Below are 19,097 nucleotides of genomic sequence, written 5' to 3'. Positions count from 1 at the left end.
TCTGCTCTTACCTCATTACTTCTAGTCTAAATTTTCATTACTACCACCCTCTGCAACCCCTGCTTTTCTTCAGCACTGACTTCACTACTCGATTTCAGTTGTTTCTGGGGAAAGCACCACTGTTTCCAAGCAGTTGCCGGGGAACTACTGAGTATAGGAACACCTTCACAAAAAAATCTGTATTGGGAACAACAAATAGAATCTTTGGCAAAAATTTTGAGTGACACCATGCAAGTCTTCAGCCAAGCTTTTCAGAGCCAGTCAATAGTAGTAGTGCTTCCTGTCTGAGAACCCAGGAACAAACTGGAGATCAGAGAAGCTGTTTCAAATGCACAAAACTGTGCATACTGGCCTAAGCATCTTACACTGGGCAACAAAAATTAATCTGAAACTTCAGTCTCGTCTCTTCTGCTGTATTAATTCCTATCTTTATAGCAGGAGTGATACTCTCATTACAGACATCCAAAACATAAATCTCAATTTTGAGACGCTTAGGCCAACTGATAAGTGATACAGAATTATGAAGACCTTAAGTGGATTTTTAATTTAATATTTGTCCTAAAGACAATGGATAGTAAATAGAACTGCATGCAGATAGCTCTCTAGCTAACCCCGTGTGGTCCACACAGTGAACGAAGCTGGGTGTAGGCCTGAGAGACCCTGAGCTATGACACTTGCTGTCTGCGAGAGCTCATTGCAAAGCATTCTTTTCCCTGAGTTGGAGCAAGGAAGGTTTCCTCAGATTCCTGGTAAGTACGGTGGCCTGTGCTGCTGCCTGATGTGGGACAGAGCTCAGAAGGAATTACTAGGATTTCATCTTGCAATTCTTGCAATCTTTTGTTGTCAAGGAAGACAAGAAACATTTGTGCAACTTCATGTTATCTGGCTTCCTCTAGACTTAGTGCCTCAACACTCCAAATAAACAACTGTTGGTTCCTTTCTGTAGCTGGAATGAGGCATGGGAAATTGATTTGCCTTGAGATTACAGTGGACATCAGTGAGACAGAGACCTCACCCTCCTTTCTTCCAAACCCTGGGGAAGTGCCAAGGCTGCTCACCAGTTCTATCTCAAAAAAGCTCAAGAAATTCATTCCTTCCTATTACAAACACATCTGTCACTGTTACTACAAAAAGGAAATCATTTTGATTCCTTATGGTTTTGCTATGAAATAGCTGTAACGGGCTAGGCACGCTGTCCATCCTCCAAAACTGCACCTGTCTGCTGTTCTGGAGGCATTCCTGTGGAATTCTCTATGTGAAGCTCTTTCCTCCCTCATTTTCTAACTCTCTAGCAGATAGTGCCTTCTAGTGGGCACACACTCACTAATCAAAGGAACACTACTCATATTAATTATTTGGTTACCTTTACTCCACAAGTTCAGATGTTAGGACTTTAATGAGCCACATGCTGTTTTGAAATGTGGTTATTACACAAGGCACCGAGGCTTTGTTTACAATTAAGAAAATTAATGGGATATACAAATCCCTTCCTGAGCCTTAAGCCTCGCTGTGCTTTGAAAGGCCTGGTGCTTGCAGAGAATTTTTTCTGGCTCTGATGTAAAGGCAATGAAATGAGGTCATTAGGAAAATAAGGCATGGGAATAAAAACTTTACATCATATAAGCACCCCTGAGATAAGAATTGTTAAACAAATATTGTCTCTCTGAAAATATGTGCATATATTAATAGAAAATGTTCTTTTATGTTGTTTTGCTAGAGACCTGACTTTATTTATAAAGCTCTGGTAGTTAAATACATATGTAAATGTTCCTTCAGTTTATGAAGCTGCAGTGTACGCAATCCTTGCTCAAGAGATTAAATCCTGTTTGAAATAGCACCTGGAGAATGGGAAGGGATGGAGTTATTTGTATGTCGAGTCTCAGAACCACTGGTGTCCCTGTGACAACCCAAACAGCAGACTCGTGACCCATTTGCGCAAACCTCTATTACAGGTACAGGAAAAAAAACACACAAAAAATCCAGGAAAATAATGCTCTGTAGTCTGCTGGTCTCCAGCAAAAGGTTTGTTCTGGCTTCTATAGATGTCAAGTGGAGAACCACTTGGCCAATAGCCGCCTCACAGGTGCGTAGGAATTCCACCAGCCCAGGCCAGGCGGATTGCTTGACACACTGCCCCGGGTCAGGCTGACACACTTGCAGGGGGCACCTCCCTCAGCATTTGCTCATAACATCCCAGCTCAGTCTAATTCCTCCTTCTCCAAGAATATAAATTTCACAAGGGATAAAAGTTCTGATTTCCACGCAGCTCTAATAAATACTACGCTTACTTCTTTCTAATGACCAAATCCATTTGAAGTATCGTAGAGAAGACTTTCACATTTAACCCTCTGCCACCACGCTGGAGGAAATCACTGCACCCAGCTGTCTGTATCGTCTGGCACAGAATCATAGAATTAGCTAGGTTGGAAAAGACCTAGAAATGTCAGATTCCTTCGGAGCAACACAGGGAGTTTTCCTGGAAGCTGTTTCCACTCACACTTGGAGACGCCTGGAGGCCAATGTTATCCAGGTCAGACATTGTGTAGTCTGGGAAAATTAAAGCAATTGATAACACAGAGGAAAAGACGCACGGTGTAAGACACAGGGCTGTCTGTTAGCACCTGTGCATTTAGGACCCAGGTGAGAAGAGGGCAGGACCTCAGCCACGTTATTATCTGTTATAAACATCCCTCATTCCAGCAGCTGAAGGAGTGATTGTCGATGAATGTTAATGTGATATAAGGGGAAGAAAAAAACAACAAAGAAACCCTTACACTTTCTTGAGTGAAGCCAGCTCTCCTGCTAACACACAAAGAAACATATTATAAATAGACCAAGCCTTCTTAAAAACTTAATGGGACTGCAAATGTAAAAATTAATGACAAATGTAATCGACATTTATTAGAAGAGACATGGCTGGATCTCCCACGAGTCAGGCAAAACAGTTAATCAGGTTCCTATCAGAGGGTAACAAATAGATGTGTCATTTTAATAAATCCAACAAGTGTACCATGCAACTGAGAGCGGGGTGCATCTATAAGGACAATTAACCAGGATTCACTTCTCTGGAAATTCTTTGCAAGACTTTTTTCCCAAATTATTGGTGTTACTCTACTGCATGAAGAGGAACAAAATTGCATTTTTCTTCATTAACAGCCTGAATTTTCAACTTTAGCTCTTGTTTTAATTCCACTTCTAGAACAACAGGCATCCGTAAGCAACATTTAGCAGAATGACACCATCTGCCTTTTTTTTTTTATGTTGTTTTTTGGGTTTTTTTAATCATCTTTCCAGTGATTTAAGCCATGATTTGGTTAGAAATACTGACAATTGGCACTGCAAATTATGATTTTCTGCTCTCTAAATAGTCAGGAGTAAAAACATAGAAAGTACAGATTTCCATCTCAGTTTTCACGTGTTATTGAGCTTGTAAGATATGTCTCAAATGAACCCACTCTTGCCTCATGTTCATGGGAGGGGACCCGGAGAGCGCTCAAGCAAATTCACTGAGGTTCATCAGCGGGTCTACATTCAGCTGGACCACCTAGAGCTAGGGACAGAGCTCTGCTTTGGGGGGTGACCATGAGATAGATGGCTGAAGCAGCAGAGCAAGACAAACCAGCCACCTTTGTATCTTTGTTTGGAGCCCCATTCTACCACGGTGCTGTTCATTCTGAGGCTTACAACGGCAGGAGTGCACCGCTCCTCCAAACACCGTGAGCTTTACAGGGGTTCTGTGTTCTTCCAGTGATGCATAATGAGAAGCAGCATGGAAATTCCTCCTGCCTTCACGCAGTTGTAGCCTCCTTGTCCTGGCCTGTTTTATAAAATCCCTCTCCACTCCCCTGAAAGCACTGAACAAAATTACTATTTCACACATCACGCGAAATTAAAAACAAATTTATTGAACCTGAGGTGTATTTAAAGATCAGGAGGCTTTTCATGCCGTAAGTTATTTTAAAACATCTTTGAAACTACTCCACAGACTGAAGTTAAACAATTAAAATGCATAATCACATTTAAAAAGCGGCACCAAAAATGTAAGTCATTTTGTCACAGAGGCTGCTCCAGTATGGTTTGATTATTTAACGTTATGCTGCAAAACCAATTTATACCCTATGCCCTTGATCTCTATTTCAATTCCAGGATGTTAATATATGCACCATTGCTGTATTAGCTGATAGGGCAGAACAAATACTTTGGGAAAAGTCATGATTGGAATTTGAAATCTCTCTTAGCCATGTTTAATACCCAAATGCACTCACCTCGCTGGGTCCTGCTGTAGATTTTCTCCTCTGAACCCCACGTTTTATACCTGGAAAGAATGATTGATCAGCATCAGGTGAATGTGGAGCGCTACAAGGAATATATAGGTGCAGTCACACCTGCAATGAACGCTGAAATCATCTGTCATTGACTACAGCTCTTCAATATGAACTGTCTCCAGGTGGGGAGAGCCAGCAGTCACCATGTCCCATGCTGCAGAAGCCTTAGGATCCCAGCAGCTCGGCCTGAAGTTGCCAGAGGCTATCTTCTCATTTTCCTCACAGCATTACCCACAACTCCAGTTTCTGCAAACCTTCTATTCCCGTGCTGGCTTTGTTTTGCTGTGTACAACTCTACCGTGGGGAAATGTAAGGGGGATTGGCTCAGTGAAGCAAGCCAAGTGTTCTGAAGCCTCTAACACAGCCCCAAGTTTCATTCATTCACTACCAAAGGAAACAGCATGCCAGGTTAACAAGGAGACCAAGCCACTGTTGCAGGACAAATTATTTTGTATTCTGTGCACTGAAAAATAAATGAGTGAAATCTGAGCAGAGAGTTATTTATAGGAATTTAGCTGGCAGGCAATGTTAACATGGGCTACCATCCCCTGTATTACTAATGCTTTATTAATTGCATGCATACAACCAGTAAAGTGATTCATTACCTTTTGTTGTTTGAGATACATTGTGTATAAATAGAGTCCACCATTGAAATGCCCATTGCCAGGCATCTCAGACCGAGTACTTGTCCAGAAGAACGATGAAATACAGCCTTATGTTCTGTGAGGAAGATACAGTGGGGCAAACTGTTCATACCCTCCTTGAATTTTCCAAGAAAAGACTTATCCAAGAAAACATGGTTACTTGGAAGGCATGGGGAGATGGAGGCACGTGTACCTGACTCAGAAACCAGCAGGTGGAGATGCAGGTATTTCTTCCCCTTCAGATGAAGGTGTGGATCACCCAAGTGCCACTTAGAATCATAGAATCATTTGGAACCAGGCTGTACAAGGGTGCTGTCTGTAGAGCAATGTAGTGCAGTGTAGTGCAATGCTTCTAAGTGGTACAGTACTGTAGCCACCTTCTCTATGTTTGCAACAGTACTGGTGTTGCAGCCTGCTAAAATAAACTTGATTCCTATATAAAGAAGCAGATAATTTGCAGGAGAGAGCTTTGCCTGGAACTAAGTGAACACTTATTTTTACTGCAAACTCCAAATCCACTCTTCAGTATCTGCCTGGTGTTTCTGTAGTAAATCTTCATGCTGAGGACAGACTGCTTTCACTTCGGGCATCAGTTACTCCTTTTCTCACCATTTTCAGAAGAAAATGGAAATCTTCCTATAGCAACCTCTTAGGAAAGTCAGAAACAAGAGGCTCATCCTTGATAGCATCACCCATCAATTTTCAGAGGTGGGTTACTCAGGAAAGGGACTGTGACACTTACTCTGCCAAAGTTCTGCAGTTTGTCTCATACAGGATGGGGAGGGATGGTGAAAGCTGAGAGCTGTCCTTCAAGTGCCCTTGCCTAAACCAAGTGAACAGCTTGAGTTCCTATCATCAGCAGGCAGAACACCTCGGCAGGAGGCACGCCGCTTGAAACCCAGAGAATTCTGCAAGATTACGGCTAAGCAACTCCTCAAAAATCAAGCTGGAAGTTGTCCTGAGGGAATTTTTCTATGTAAAACTGTTTACACTAAGGTTAGCGTGCATTAACAGAGCCTGAGTAGGAAAAAAACATTATTTGGAGATCAACAGGGAGTTTCAGCTCTCAGAGAGAGAAAGGGTTGAGGGCACATATCATCACCGCAAGGACAAAGATGCGTTCTTCACCTCAGGGTGCAGTGAGCAGCACCTCCAGCTCCAAGGTGAGGGTGAGCACACTCTCATAGCACGACATAAATACACAATTATCCGCAACACGCTTCCTCCAGGCTGGGAGATGCTATTTGCCACACAACGCCAGCCTACTTGAAAGCCATTTCTTTTAAACAGGAATTGGAACCGCAGACCACAGCTATGGAACATTAAGGCTTTCCTGGTTTTAGACTCATAGAAAAATGCTAGAATAAACCTTGAGAAGTCAGTTAATCTCGTGGCCTGTTCCTGATGCTCTCACATCTGAGATTCAGTCTGACAGTTCCGGCAGATGCTCAGTGAAATTTCAGTGAGGTTTTGTGATTGTGGAGCACTCCCACTGGACCCTCCTGTGTTTCTGATCCAAAGATGATGCTCAGCCTGTCATCCTTCAGCCTTTGGCTGATGCATACAAAGGTGGAAAACTACAGCCAGCAAGAACTGATCAGGCAGGTCAACATTTTTATTAAAAACAAGGCACTTGTGTATTTTGGTAGGAGGAACTCCTACAGATTACGCTTTCTCATGAGATAAACATACATTGCTTAATTCTTCAGAATTACCACACAAATAACATTACAATACTTAAAAAAAAAAAAAAACCCTAACAAATTTTTGCTTTATAAATACCAGCCCCACTTGCTGTTACAACTGTTTGTCAAATCCAAGTCTTAGGGCAATTTTAACTGATCAGATTTATACTGTTCTCACGCACAGAACTGAATCATCAATTGGGTGGCAAAATCCTTACTAACAGACACAGGAACTACTTTTGTAGGTTCAAAGACAGAAATATCTTTGTTTCTGAGCAGGTGTCTTAGACCTGGTGCTACATTTTGATCACAGGAGCTTATTACAGCTCAAGAGTTTTGCCTCAGTTAAAAAATTATTCACTGCTGTTTTAAGAGCCCAGGAAAGCTGGCTGACGTGGAAAATACACAAGTCTTGTGTTTTAGCCATTGCTTTGATTTGATCGCTTTTCAAGTACAGCTGTTGGAACTAAATCACTTCTGAAGGGATCACACCAGGGAGCACCCACAGGCCAGACCCAGCCTACCCCTCAATTTTGGTTAGGTTCAGAGCCACACTTCCTCATCTCTGCCTTCAGCAAGATAATTCAGCAGCCTCCAAATGACAGCCTAGAAACCTGCAGGAGCCTGAGCCTCGTGATGACAACAAGAGCAATCCCTTGATTTTTTTTCTGTTCCAAAGAGCAGGAACAGATTTATTGCCTGAAGGGAAAGAGTGAAGGAACACTAAAACATTTACAACTGTCAAACCTACGGCCCATGGGATAGCAAACCTTCCAGGTTACATTAAAGGAGCAAATCTCATTCATTTTCCCCTTTAGATAGCAGATGTATACAGTCTCAAAAACACCCAGGACCACACGATTTAATTCATTAGCTCAATGCTTGTTTGAGTTAAGAATCAATCTCCATTTATTGCAGGATTCTGGGCCATTGGGTGGATCCTGTATTCCTTTCCTCTCACAGATCAGCTGTGCTCTGTGTTTCCTTACAAGTGCAGCTGGGAAGCTTTCAAATAAGTGGGATCTGCAATAACCACCCACAAAGAGCTCAGAGTTTAAGAGCATATATACAACAGCGAAAGATCCTAAAAACGGAAAAATACATGATTTGGATAAAGATACTTTCTACAAAATCTGTCATATAGTCTTTAGAATGGCACAAAACCATACAGGTAAGAGGTTGGAATAATGGGATTTTGAAATTGCTCACGTGACTGTAACGTAGTGCTGATGCTGTTACTGCCCATCACTTATCACCAGTGTTCAGCTCCAGCCAGAACACACGGCAAGACTTGGTCTGAGCTGAGGGAGTGGAGTAGTCAGCAGAGAGCACGAGGACAAATCGATAAAGGTACGAGAGCATTTCACATTTCTGTGGAAGTTACAGAAACACATCAACCTGATTCAGTAGATGGCACTCTACCCTCTGTAATGAAGCAATGCTTCAGCACAGTGCTAAGGGAAGAACTGGGTTCTGGATGAGAAGTACAACGGAGATCCTTACACCTTGTAGCCATTAGATGCTCAGATACCGTGGCACTGAGTGCTGCTGCTGGGCCATAACAGATGGTAGGACTCAGGGTGCTTTCAGCTTCAGGCTTGACAGCCCAAGGGCCCAGCTGTGGACTAGATATTGACATTCTGCCTCCCAAAATTGCTGTGAAGTTGAAATTGGGCATAATAGCATCGTTCATTTCCTGTCCTAAACTCCCTGGTCATTTCAGAGCCACTTCCCAGTTCAGCAGTGAGTTGTATTCCAGCTGGTGTTGGATGATTTCTGCCTGTGTAAGTAAAACACTTGGGTAATTCACTGGGGATGTAGAGACACCTCAGACAGCAAAGCTGCTTTGCTTAGGCTTAGGGAATTAACTTCAAAGTTACATAATTAAGCAAGAAAGTTCATAGTCCGACAGTTTTTCATAGCCAGTCTCCTTCATGGCCTGCTTCCTTTCCTTCAGCTCTGTCTTTGCTGAGGAAATGCATTTTCTTACCTCAGTTTAAAAGAGAGATATAGACACATTCCAAGAGCAGCACCTTTGTGGATTGTTACAATATGGGGTCAGACAACAACTGGGTTCCCCAAGGCGCTGAAACTGGGCAGATTAGTCTCCTTTACTTTTTGTCCTAAGTCACTGCAGACTGCAGTATTTCTGCCCAGCCCACAGGCTGCACATCAACTACTGGATAAAACCATTGTGGGCATACATATTCAGCATACATATTGCAAAACTGAACATAAACAGGGCAACATTCTAAAGCTATTTTACTTACAGCAAGCCCTGTGCCTGAAAAATAGAAATGGGTCAGAATCCTAAAAAAGAAATTGTGTTGATGACCAAATAGGTAATGGCATTTCTGGCCTACTTTCTGCTACAAAAGTAGTTGCAGAAGGTTAAAACTTCTTTTCAAGCAAAACAAGAATCTGTAGCATCTGTGTTTTCTTTGTAAAAATTGTTTGTTTTTTTTTTATTACTCCAGCAGAAAATCAGAAACAACTCACCTCAGTGAGGTAGAATTGGAGTAAACACACATCAGGTGTGAAGAAATAAATCTTTTTGTTCCTGAGGGCTGGCATCATGGATGAGAGGGGATGGATGGATCCTTCCTGGTACCCTTCTCTTGCTGCAGCTCAGGTTATTAAAAACCCGTGACCCTAGGGAGAGTGAGGCAGGGAATCCAGAGAAGCCACAGATCATATAGTTGTCTTACTTGCGGAGGAAAATAACTTTCTTTATATTTACTTGACTTTCAAACTCCATCTTGACAAATGCAAGATAAGCACAATTTTGGACTACAGCGAAAGTGAAATTTATGTTGTGCCTCTATGCTTTCACTGTTCCACTCTCATAAGAGAACACGTAGTCAAGAGAGGAGATGTTTCACCCATAACGCTTGTCCCATTTCCCCAAGCAAAAAGAGGAAAGAATGACAGATTCAGCATTCTTCTGGTAATTTATCCCTGCTCCTCAGTGTTTTGGCGTGAAAGACTCACGTAACCCATAAGCCTCCACTGTAGTTTTGAACAGTGATTTCAAAATGAGCTCATTCTGCCATGATTCTTCTCATGACACTTTCCATGGTTTTTCCAGATCAGCAACTTTCTAATAGCAGCAGAGAAGGAAAGAGTAGCTCCATAAAACAGCATTAAACAAGGAGGCTCATTGGTAATTAAAGTGGGAATAGAGGTAAAGGAATATTGGGTAAAGCCTGCTGGAATGCCTCTTCGGGATATTTCAAACAGTTTTTTGAAATAACATTTCTGTCTTCCTGGAGCTAATTATACATTTGCTGCACACTAAGCAGAAGGCTAAATTAATTGAAAGAACAATGGTAATTTGTTGCAGGTTGGAAGGAGGCCACGAATACTTGTTTCCCTTGTGGGACAAGAACTGATGACCTATCCTAAGTTTGTCATCAGCAAAAGAAGGGATGCAGGACCAGAACGTACAGCCCACCCAGCCCGTCGTGCAGCGGTATTACCCTCCAGCCTCCTCTTCCTCCCTAGCTGTGCCAGGCACTGTGACTACCAACTGGGTAGCAGCAGGTGGAAAGGCTCTCTGCCTCTCTTTCCAACCCCCTTCCATTCTTTCACCATCTGCCAGTAGACCGCTTCAGTGAGAGCTGCCAAATTCAACACGTCAATATTAATCATGGAAGTCACAATGGAGTATTTTTGAGGCCCGTACTCACATTCTGCCTGTCAAATAGATCATCTCCTTTGTGCTGGTTCTTCACAAACATCTGGAGATTTTTAAACATCTTATTAAAACAGAACAGATCGTCAGCAGCTGGAGCATTTCAGAGATGAATGGGCTGTATGCCAGGAAATATGGTACTTGCCAAAAAGCAGGTGGCAACTATACCTCTCCAAGACTGTTGCCATTCCTATTGTATATATTGATTTGGACAGGCTACATCATGTGGGACGGGTATTGAATACCTACCTCCTTTCCCTAGGTTGTCAAAAAGTTGCAAATAAAACACATGTTCTCAGACTTCCAGAATGTCTGCTTAAATACAAAGCAATTCAGTAGTTCTTTTTTTTTTTTTCTCCGATGAAAAAAGATATGATCAAAAGAATCTGCTGAACATTTGCAGAAAATCGATTTCTCTAAGGTGCAAGAGAGCTTATACTGCCAGACTTGGAAGCCATTCAAAAACATACATTACAGTTTGAGGTGTTAGTGCTTTTTTGACAAAACACACACATGCGGTTGGTGTCTTTAAACACAGTTTTGTTCCCTTGTGAGAAGGATTTAATTGGCTTCAAAGAAGAAATCACTGTTTTACATAGTACAATCTTCCACTTAATACCCAAGAATCCATGTCATGTATTTAAATTACAAGTAAAATACTTACTAATGAGCTAATGTTTTGCAAACACCCATAGAAATATTTGAACTTAACCAATTTCCCTTTAAATAGGACATGGTCTAGAGAGAGAGAGAGTAGCTTTCTCGGCTAAGAACAGTGTTGATGAAAGAACATGGCTGTTAAACTGAACGGTAGCCCTTCATTTTACTCCCAACATTTCCCTCTAATTCACTGTTTAACTTCAGGAAAGACACTTAACCTCTACGCGCCTTAGTTCACCCGTCTGTAAAACAGCAGATAAGTCACCTAATTCACAGGGATGTTATGGAGATTAATTAACTAACGTCTGGAAAATGTCTCAAGATCCTTCTGTGAAAGGCATTATAAGGGCAAAGGATAGTAGTATAGCCATATGCAGAGGGTTTTATCACTTGGCACAAGACAGTTCAGTTTTATCCTGTTTCCCTCTGCAGCATCACTGAGCATTTTTACAGAGACCGCTGGCTAATAGCAGACTCACACAGCTCTGCAGAGTACCATTATCTTAAGTCAAAGGACATGTTCTTTCACCCTAAATAAAACTGTATTTAGTCAGCACCTGATATTGCTTCAAGATGCCCAATGAGGTCAGAGCCCTGGCAGGCTCAATGCTGTACACGGAGTCCTTGAAAAAAAGCCCTTGAATATGTAAGAAAGCTGCATCTATTTAACAGACAAGATCTTAAGCTAATTTAATTGAACTGACAAATGTGCTATGTGGGCTGTCTTTAATGGCAGTCAGTTTTCATGGCCAGCTCCAGGTAGGAGCAAAACAAGCAGTTGCCTTGAGCAGCAGACTGCTGTGAGGAACAAAACGGCTGTGGGCTTCCTGCCAGTTTCACCTGTGCTGCATCTATGGGAAGTGTGACTGATCAGTGCTCCTTCCTGCCAAAACAAGAGTTGGAGCGGGCTGAGCGTGAGGTAGCAATCCCTCTTTCCCCCAGAATCAGAGGTAGTGGTCTTCCATACCAGCCTTTACAGATGCAAATCTCTGCCATGATTGTTGGTGCATTTGTTGACATGAAGTCAGACCTCACATTAGTGCAGTTTTGCAGTACTAACACTAATTGCTCTTTGGTGCTTGACTCATGAACAGAGAAGAAGGAGAGAAAAAAAAAAAAAGAAAAATAAGGAGGAACAGAACAGGGACAAAGTGGAGAATTGATGTGCCGAGCAATAAGAACCAGAAATAATTCTCAGAGACCCTCAATCCCAGATCTAGATACACCCTAATACACGTTAGGGATCCCTAACATGCATTAGGGATCTGGGATTTGTTTTCATCTGCCAGATTTTCCATCAACTCGTATATATTATCTGATAGAGCCTTTACTCAGGAAACAGCATCTTGCTACATCGTCTTCCTTACTGCACAGTGAGTGCAGCTTGACAAGCTCTACTCCCCCTCCACTTGTTGCCTGCTCTTAGAGTCAACTTTAAAATAGGAAAGTACCTGTCACAACCAAGTTGCTTTCAATTGCAGCACAGCACATAGCAATAACGTTTTGTATTTGGAAGAGAGCTGGAAAAATTTGTTTTGAAGTAGCTGTTTATCTTCTTGTGCTATTCTTATTCACAGCTTCCTCTTCAAACAGCAGACCTGGAAGGACAGGGGAACAGGGAGAAAGAAAGGTTTGGTCACAATTTGGAGTCATTTGTTTCTGTCAGAATTTATATGAGCTAAATCTCAAGTCTGGGCAAGCCTTAATAACTATCATATTTAAAGTTCAGCTTTACAGGGGATGACTTTGTTGCCCAAGGGGATAAGAAATAGAATACAGAACAGTTCACCTTTCAAATGCCCATACCCAATGCAGCAAGGAAAGGCTGGCTCTGGCCTTTCAGAGACATACATGATATGAATTTAGCAGTCTCCAGCTAATCCTATTGGACTAAATGACTGCTAATTGGTGTCCTTGATGGATAAAGTCACTTAGAAGGTCGCTGGGAAAGCCAAAAGAGGTAGCTTTACTGCTGGTCCTGTGCTGGAGAGCTGGGAAACCTCTACATTCTCCTAATAAACTGACCTATGGACCATAAAAACAAATGGAATTTTTGCTACCCCTCTGTGGGGTGGCAGAGGTCATGAATGGAAATGTCCTCACAGAAAACTCAGGATCAGCTTGAGCAAAGTATTTTTTATAACTGCAAACCGCTAAGAAATCAACAATAATGTGCCCATCGCCTCTTGTGAAAATGGCCATAAGCAGGCATGCCTCCCATCATTGCCCTCAAGATCAGAGCTTCCCTGTCCAGGATTACAAGTCTGATATGAAGAGGTTTAGCCCATCAGCCTTGGTGGCAGCTCTCTGGAACAAGAAATCTAACTAAAAACAAGACTGGGAGAGTGGGGTGAAGAGAGATTTGATAGGAAAATAAAAGCAAGAGGATCCTGCCCTAACAGCTGTGGCCAGAGAAGACATGTTTCTCCAGCACTAGAAGCTGACACCTTTCTCCAGCTCTCAATTTGTTTTGGTGAGAAGACAAACATGAAGGAAAGGTCTGACATTCTGCATTACTCCTTCACCTCTGTCCTGGTGTTCCCATGGGAACTGGGGACCAGGGCATCTCTTTTGCATCTCCCCATCTCCTCAGGTGGAATCTGGGACCTTGTGAGGAGCTTCATGCTATAATGTGTATAGTATTAGTGTGTGTCAGCAATGAGGAGTACATGAGCATGAAAAATAACGTAGGGGAAAATGTTTCCTTATTTTTTAAATCTGATCACATAATTTGTTTTCAATTCTATAAGTTGAAGCTGAGGCCAATTTTCAGTTGGTAACACCAGGTTTTACATAGACAAGAGAAAGAAACAGCTCTAAAATTAGACTGAGTAATCTCAGATTTAAAAGCATTGCAAATGCTGGTCTTGTAAACACAGTCATCAAGAGAAATACAAGCATGCTTGCCATGTAATTGCATATTCAAAAATAATACAGAGAGAGTATTTTGCAAAGAAATGCAAATTTAGCATTCATGAGAGTTCCAGTCTGGACAGCCCAGAGAATGAAATTGCCCTCCTGACTCATAAGGAGACAGAGCAATAAGCACATCAGCCTCCATTCAGTTCTGCTCACGAGGAAAAAAATCAGAGCCAACAGTCCCCAGTTACCCCCCCTCCAGCCTTTTGCTGCACCATCACAGGTAATGGATCTGCAAGAATACAAGTCCACTGACGTTTTGCCTCAAGAGCTGGCTTGACACCAAACAACAGGAACTGCTTGCTGTCCTCATTTCTTTTCCTTAGACCACCAGGCATACAACATCCAGGCAAAATCTTCGCTGTGCCTCTCTGACTTCTGGAAATACCATATTTTTTTTTCCAAATCCTTTTCTCCTTGAAGAAAAATGGGAGATTTCAAGATAAAGGGACGGAAACAACCTTCAGGGGGTTTGGTGCGGGCCAAACACCATTCTTCCAGTGACCTAAACCCAGACACTGCCACTGCTGTGCGCTCAACCTTCTCACCCAAATACTGCTAGATTTAATCATCTTCAGTTTTTCACAATTACATGTAATGTTGTGACCTACAGAGCTGCTACTACATACTGAACTGAAGCGCGCTTGGAAGATTCAATGAAGTCAACTACTTCACAGCTTCAGTGTCTCAAAAACACATCTGCTAAATTAAACCCAAACATCCCAGTTTCAGACCTTTGCTCATGACTTGCAGACAGGTCTAGGAACAGCACAAAGCTTCCAGATCATGTCGCATGTGCTTACTGAGCACATATTCAGGGATCGGATCAGATTAGCTTAAAAAACAATGGACATAAAACCCAGTATGTGGTGTAAATAATAGATTTGCAACTCTTGGAGCACATTAAAACACAGACATGTTCTTCAAATAAAGTCTGAAACTCCGCTATAATAAAATGATATTGAACAGTACATTCTACTGCTTAAAATATCCCCAGATACCGGGTGTACCAGTTATTGTAACTTTAATCTGCAAGAACCTTTTCACTGAGGCTTAAATAGTTTCCATATCAAGAGCATAATACAAATCCTATCGGTAAACTTCAGCATTTGCATTCCTTTTTAATATATGACCTCATTTACAGCATGTAAAACCCAAAGCAAGATCTGCTGAACAATATTTTCCATGTTAAACTCAAGGACTATTCTTCCAGAGTGATTCTCGTGAAAAACCGGTTTATCAAGGGAAGCTTCAAAGAGGGATGGATGCATTTCATTCTCACTGCTTTTATTCAGATACTTTGGTGGTGGCACTTTTAGTGAGAGATGGAAGGGCGGTGGGAGAAAGCAGTATGCTTTGAAAAAACACTTTGAAAATACTTCACTGAGCACTTTCTAATGAGATTCATGTGATAAGATCGCTTGCAACTCCTCTGCAACTGTGTCAAAATAAGGAGGGATAAATGCAGAAATCAAGGTCTCCAAACGTTACCAAAAGGAATTCTCCATTTCACTTCCCCTGTGCTTGTAGTAGTGCCAAAAGACTTCCAAAAAGCTGCCCTGAGGGCCTGCTGTGCTGGGCTCTCTGGACTTACTCCAGAAGACACAAGCTCTGAAGAGCTCAGGCTAATTTGTCCTTGCTATTACAGCATGCAGTATCTGTATGGTAACAATGGGTGAACAGAGATTGTACTGGCATGGATACAAGCCAACTATCTTTTTGAACAGAGGAGCAAGGTTATACGTAGCTGAGAGATGTTAGCAAAATCTACCAAGATTAGTCAGTGTACGAAGAAGAGACATCCTTCTGCCTCTTACAGTGGTTACCACATCCAGCTATGACAGAGCTGCCCAAGGAGTTCAGTCACCTCACCCTGAAGGCTCCTGGTTCAGACAAATCAGCCCAGCTTCTCATCCTGCAATACAGATTCTCAAAGCATAATTTATGAGTGATGTTCTGTTGGAGCATTTGCCTTTCACTAACAATGAGCGTGGTTGCATCCTAGCTCAGATCAAATGTAGCACAGATTAGATGCATTCCCTCTGAGGATTAATCATCAAAATAGGGCTGGAAGAGAACCTCAAAGGTCATTCAGTCTATCTTTCTGCCTAAGGCAGGCTAAGCTACACAAAGTGTTCTTGACAGAGTTCCTCTAATCTGTTCTCGAAAGCCTCTAAGGAGAAGGACTTCATCACCCCCAAGGAAATCTCCTCCATGCTTAACCACCCTAGAAGTTCCAAAGTTTCTCCTACTCAGGAAAATCTGCTCTGGTTTAAGTGACTCATGAAATAACAAAACAGTACAAAATGAGGTCAAAAAGACCTTCTTGTCTCTGTCTTACACATTTAATAGCTTTTTTCCCCTATTTTTTTTTTAGCCAGAGCCAGTCCTGAGTTGAGTTCACATTCAGACAGGGCCAGATCTGGTCTGTCCAAGTCCTCAGAGAACTGATGGGACCATTGTTGATGAACTTCTTTCCAGTTGTGACCTTCTATCAGATTGTAATGAAAAAACTGATAAAACTCTGATGTAGGGCCTGCAAAAAGAGGGCATCTAAGAATAGAAATTAGTTTTAATTTTCTCATAACCTGATTGTAAATTGGACTCTTTTCACACATAAATGCTTTTTTTTTTGTGCCTGTTTTTGCTGTGACACAAGCAAAGGAAAATACTGATTCAGAACAGATTATTTTGGCAACCATGCTTGTATGTACCCATCTTTTAAAGAGAGGTTTTTCATAAGGTTTAACTTGACCTGAACCAGCATTGCTTCCACCCACAAATCTCTCCCAAATCTCAAGTCAATGATTTAATCTCATAGAGGACCAATCTGAGGTCAAAGACCTAAACACAAGTTCTTCAGGAGTTCAGAATATTTCAGAGGGACTTGACCTTTGATCAAAATATATTGATTTCAAGGCTCAGCAAGCAGCTCACAAGAATAAAACTGAGGACTGGAGCAACTGAGCAAGAGCTCAGGAAAAGGAGCTCACTGCAAGAATATGATGAGTAGCAGGATCATGGAGATAGCTGCCCGAAGCCAGCCACAAAATATACAGAAGTCTGAAGATCCTCCCAAAGCACTGCAACTAGTGAACAGGTCAAGGAGCCATGTCGGTAAAGGCAAGTGAAAACAGTCTACAGAAAGCTTTTGCATTGGCTAAATAGAACATGACAGCAAGTCTTCCCCCAAGCATGGGTTTACAAGCTTTCACTTCTCCACAGTAGTCTTCCCCTTCAAGCAGAATTTAACTCAACTGAAATACTCAAAGAAATGGAGGCACAACGTCCAGAAGATGGTGCTCTTGGGTAAAGCACAACTGCTGGACATAAAAAAAGGTTTAAGATCATATTGGCTTTCATGACATTGTAGGATTCCTGTACATTTGTTCTTAATTCACAGAGACAGCCCATGCAATGATCACCAAGGAGAACAGAGGAAGGCATAAGGAGGCAGAAAAAAATCATGTAAATAGCACCGTGCCATTGAGGAAATCCTCCACTCTCCTATGTCTTTGCAAGAACATATACACAAACCATAAAATAGCAAAAATAAACAACCTTGCCAGAAGTTTGATCAAGATCTGTTCACGATCAGGGGACTAATTGGAGACTTCCTCTAAAAAGGCAGTACAGAAAATACACCAGAAATAGCACAGAGAAGGAGAAACAGCTCAAACATGACAAGCATGTCTAGCAATTGACATTATAATATTTTCTGGAGTACTTATCAGAGGCTCTGATGACCTCTGAATTCCCCACAAATAAGAGGTTACTCCCACTGAACCACGGGGGAAAAAGAAGCAGCATCGTGAAGCCTCATTAATCATATTATTTAGCTAGCAAACCATTTTTAAATGTATCTATCAAATAAATATTTTGTTTCAAGGATCTCCAAGTACCTTACATAAAATAAATGTGACTATTTACATAACAGAGATTAAAATGGCATTATTTTCTCTGCCAAGGATATCTACTTTTCTTACCTTTTAAAACAACAGAACAACCATTGCACTATAACTTGTTTCCAGATTTTGATACAACATATTCAAACTCCCGAAAGAGGGAAAAACATTAATGCAGATAGATATATAAAAACTTCATTTTCAGGAAATGCAGCTCTGTTTGCATCTGAGGCCTAGTGAAACCAGAAGCAGACAGAAGCTTAGAAGATTTTGACACAAGCTTCAAGTGCCTTCAGCACCAAGGACAGGACCCTGGTGAGCCCAGCTGAGCCCCTGCTGCCCCTTCTTCACCTTCTTTGGTTCACAGCAGGCAGCCACCTGAGCCAGCTTTATTGTGGGCTTGCAGCGAGGCCCAGGCTGCCTTTTCAGTAGAATTAGGCTACCCTGTGAGATGCTGAAAGCACAGTTTTTCTTCCTATTAGTATTAAGAAGTTAATGAAGCTCATCTTTTTTTTTTTTTTTCCTTCTTAAGGAATAACCTTGTACCTCAGAAAGTAAAACACTTCCATGAAAATAAATGAAGACCAGACCAACAGGCTCAGAAACCTCTATTCCCTAAATTGAGAGTCAATTAGTTATAATCAATTAAATAAAATTAAGGAAAACATAGTCACATGGGCTTGGGAAGGGAAAAATGATAAATGAACTACCATTGCAGTCACCTGGGGAAAAAATGTCACCATCAAGGACAAAAAAAAATGGAAGCAATTAAAAAAGTTAAAAACATTCCTTATTGCAGGGAGACTAGGGAGTGTGCCAGCCCCCCCCCAAGGTTTTCATCAAGTATTTTCAATTAATTTCATTTTTCTGTCTATGCTGACAGTTTCTGGTGGGCTTGGGAGGGTCTGAAGCCATGGGGCCCAGAGCCCTGCAGCGTGTCCTACTTCGCAAGCCCTCATGTAGCTGCTGTGACTTGGGCTGTAACAGACCAGCTGCTTACAGCTGCCTGCAACCCAAATGGCTTGTCCCCATTACACGGTAAGAACGCCCTCCACGGACAAAGGACAACCCTACAGTATACACTATAGTGCAGACTTGAGAAAGTGCATATCCACAGCCATGAGCTTGACTAATTAGACTGCTCTACTAGCTGCATTTACCAGACTTCAGAGAAGACCCAGGGAGAAGAGATTCCAGATGAGGCACACAGATTACAGTTAAAAAACAAACAAACAAAAAAAACCCACAACTTCATGAAAGTCCAA

The 19,097-nt window shown here is 41.8% G+C and overlaps 1 long non-coding RNA gene across 3 annotated transcripts in view; it reads right to left on the bottom strand.

Moving 5' to 3' along the window:
- Positions 7,816-19,097, bottom strand: part of LOC110404498 — a 57,290-nt gene continuing 46,008 nt past the window's right edge. For all 3 annotated transcript variants that reach the window (XR_002442279.1, XR_002442280.1, XR_002442281.1), the window contains exons 2-4: positions 12,460-12,606; positions 9,154-9,306; positions 7,816-8,434 (exon numbers count right to left, since the gene is read on the bottom strand). This is a non-coding gene — a long non-coding RNA (uncharacterized LOC110404498). The remainder of the gene's footprint in view (positions 8,435-9,153; positions 9,307-12,459; positions 12,607-19,097) is intronic.

Source organism: Numida meleagris, chromosome 10 (genome assembly GCF_002078875.1).
Source record: "Numida meleagris isolate 19003 breed g44 Domestic line chromosome 10, NumMel1.0, whole genome shotgun sequence".
Classification (NCBI taxonomy): Eukaryota; Metazoa; Chordata; class Aves; order Galliformes; family Numididae; genus Numida; species Numida meleagris.
The sequence above is the reverse complement of the archived record's forward strand: the minus strand, read 5'-3'. Positions and strand labels throughout refer to the sequence as shown.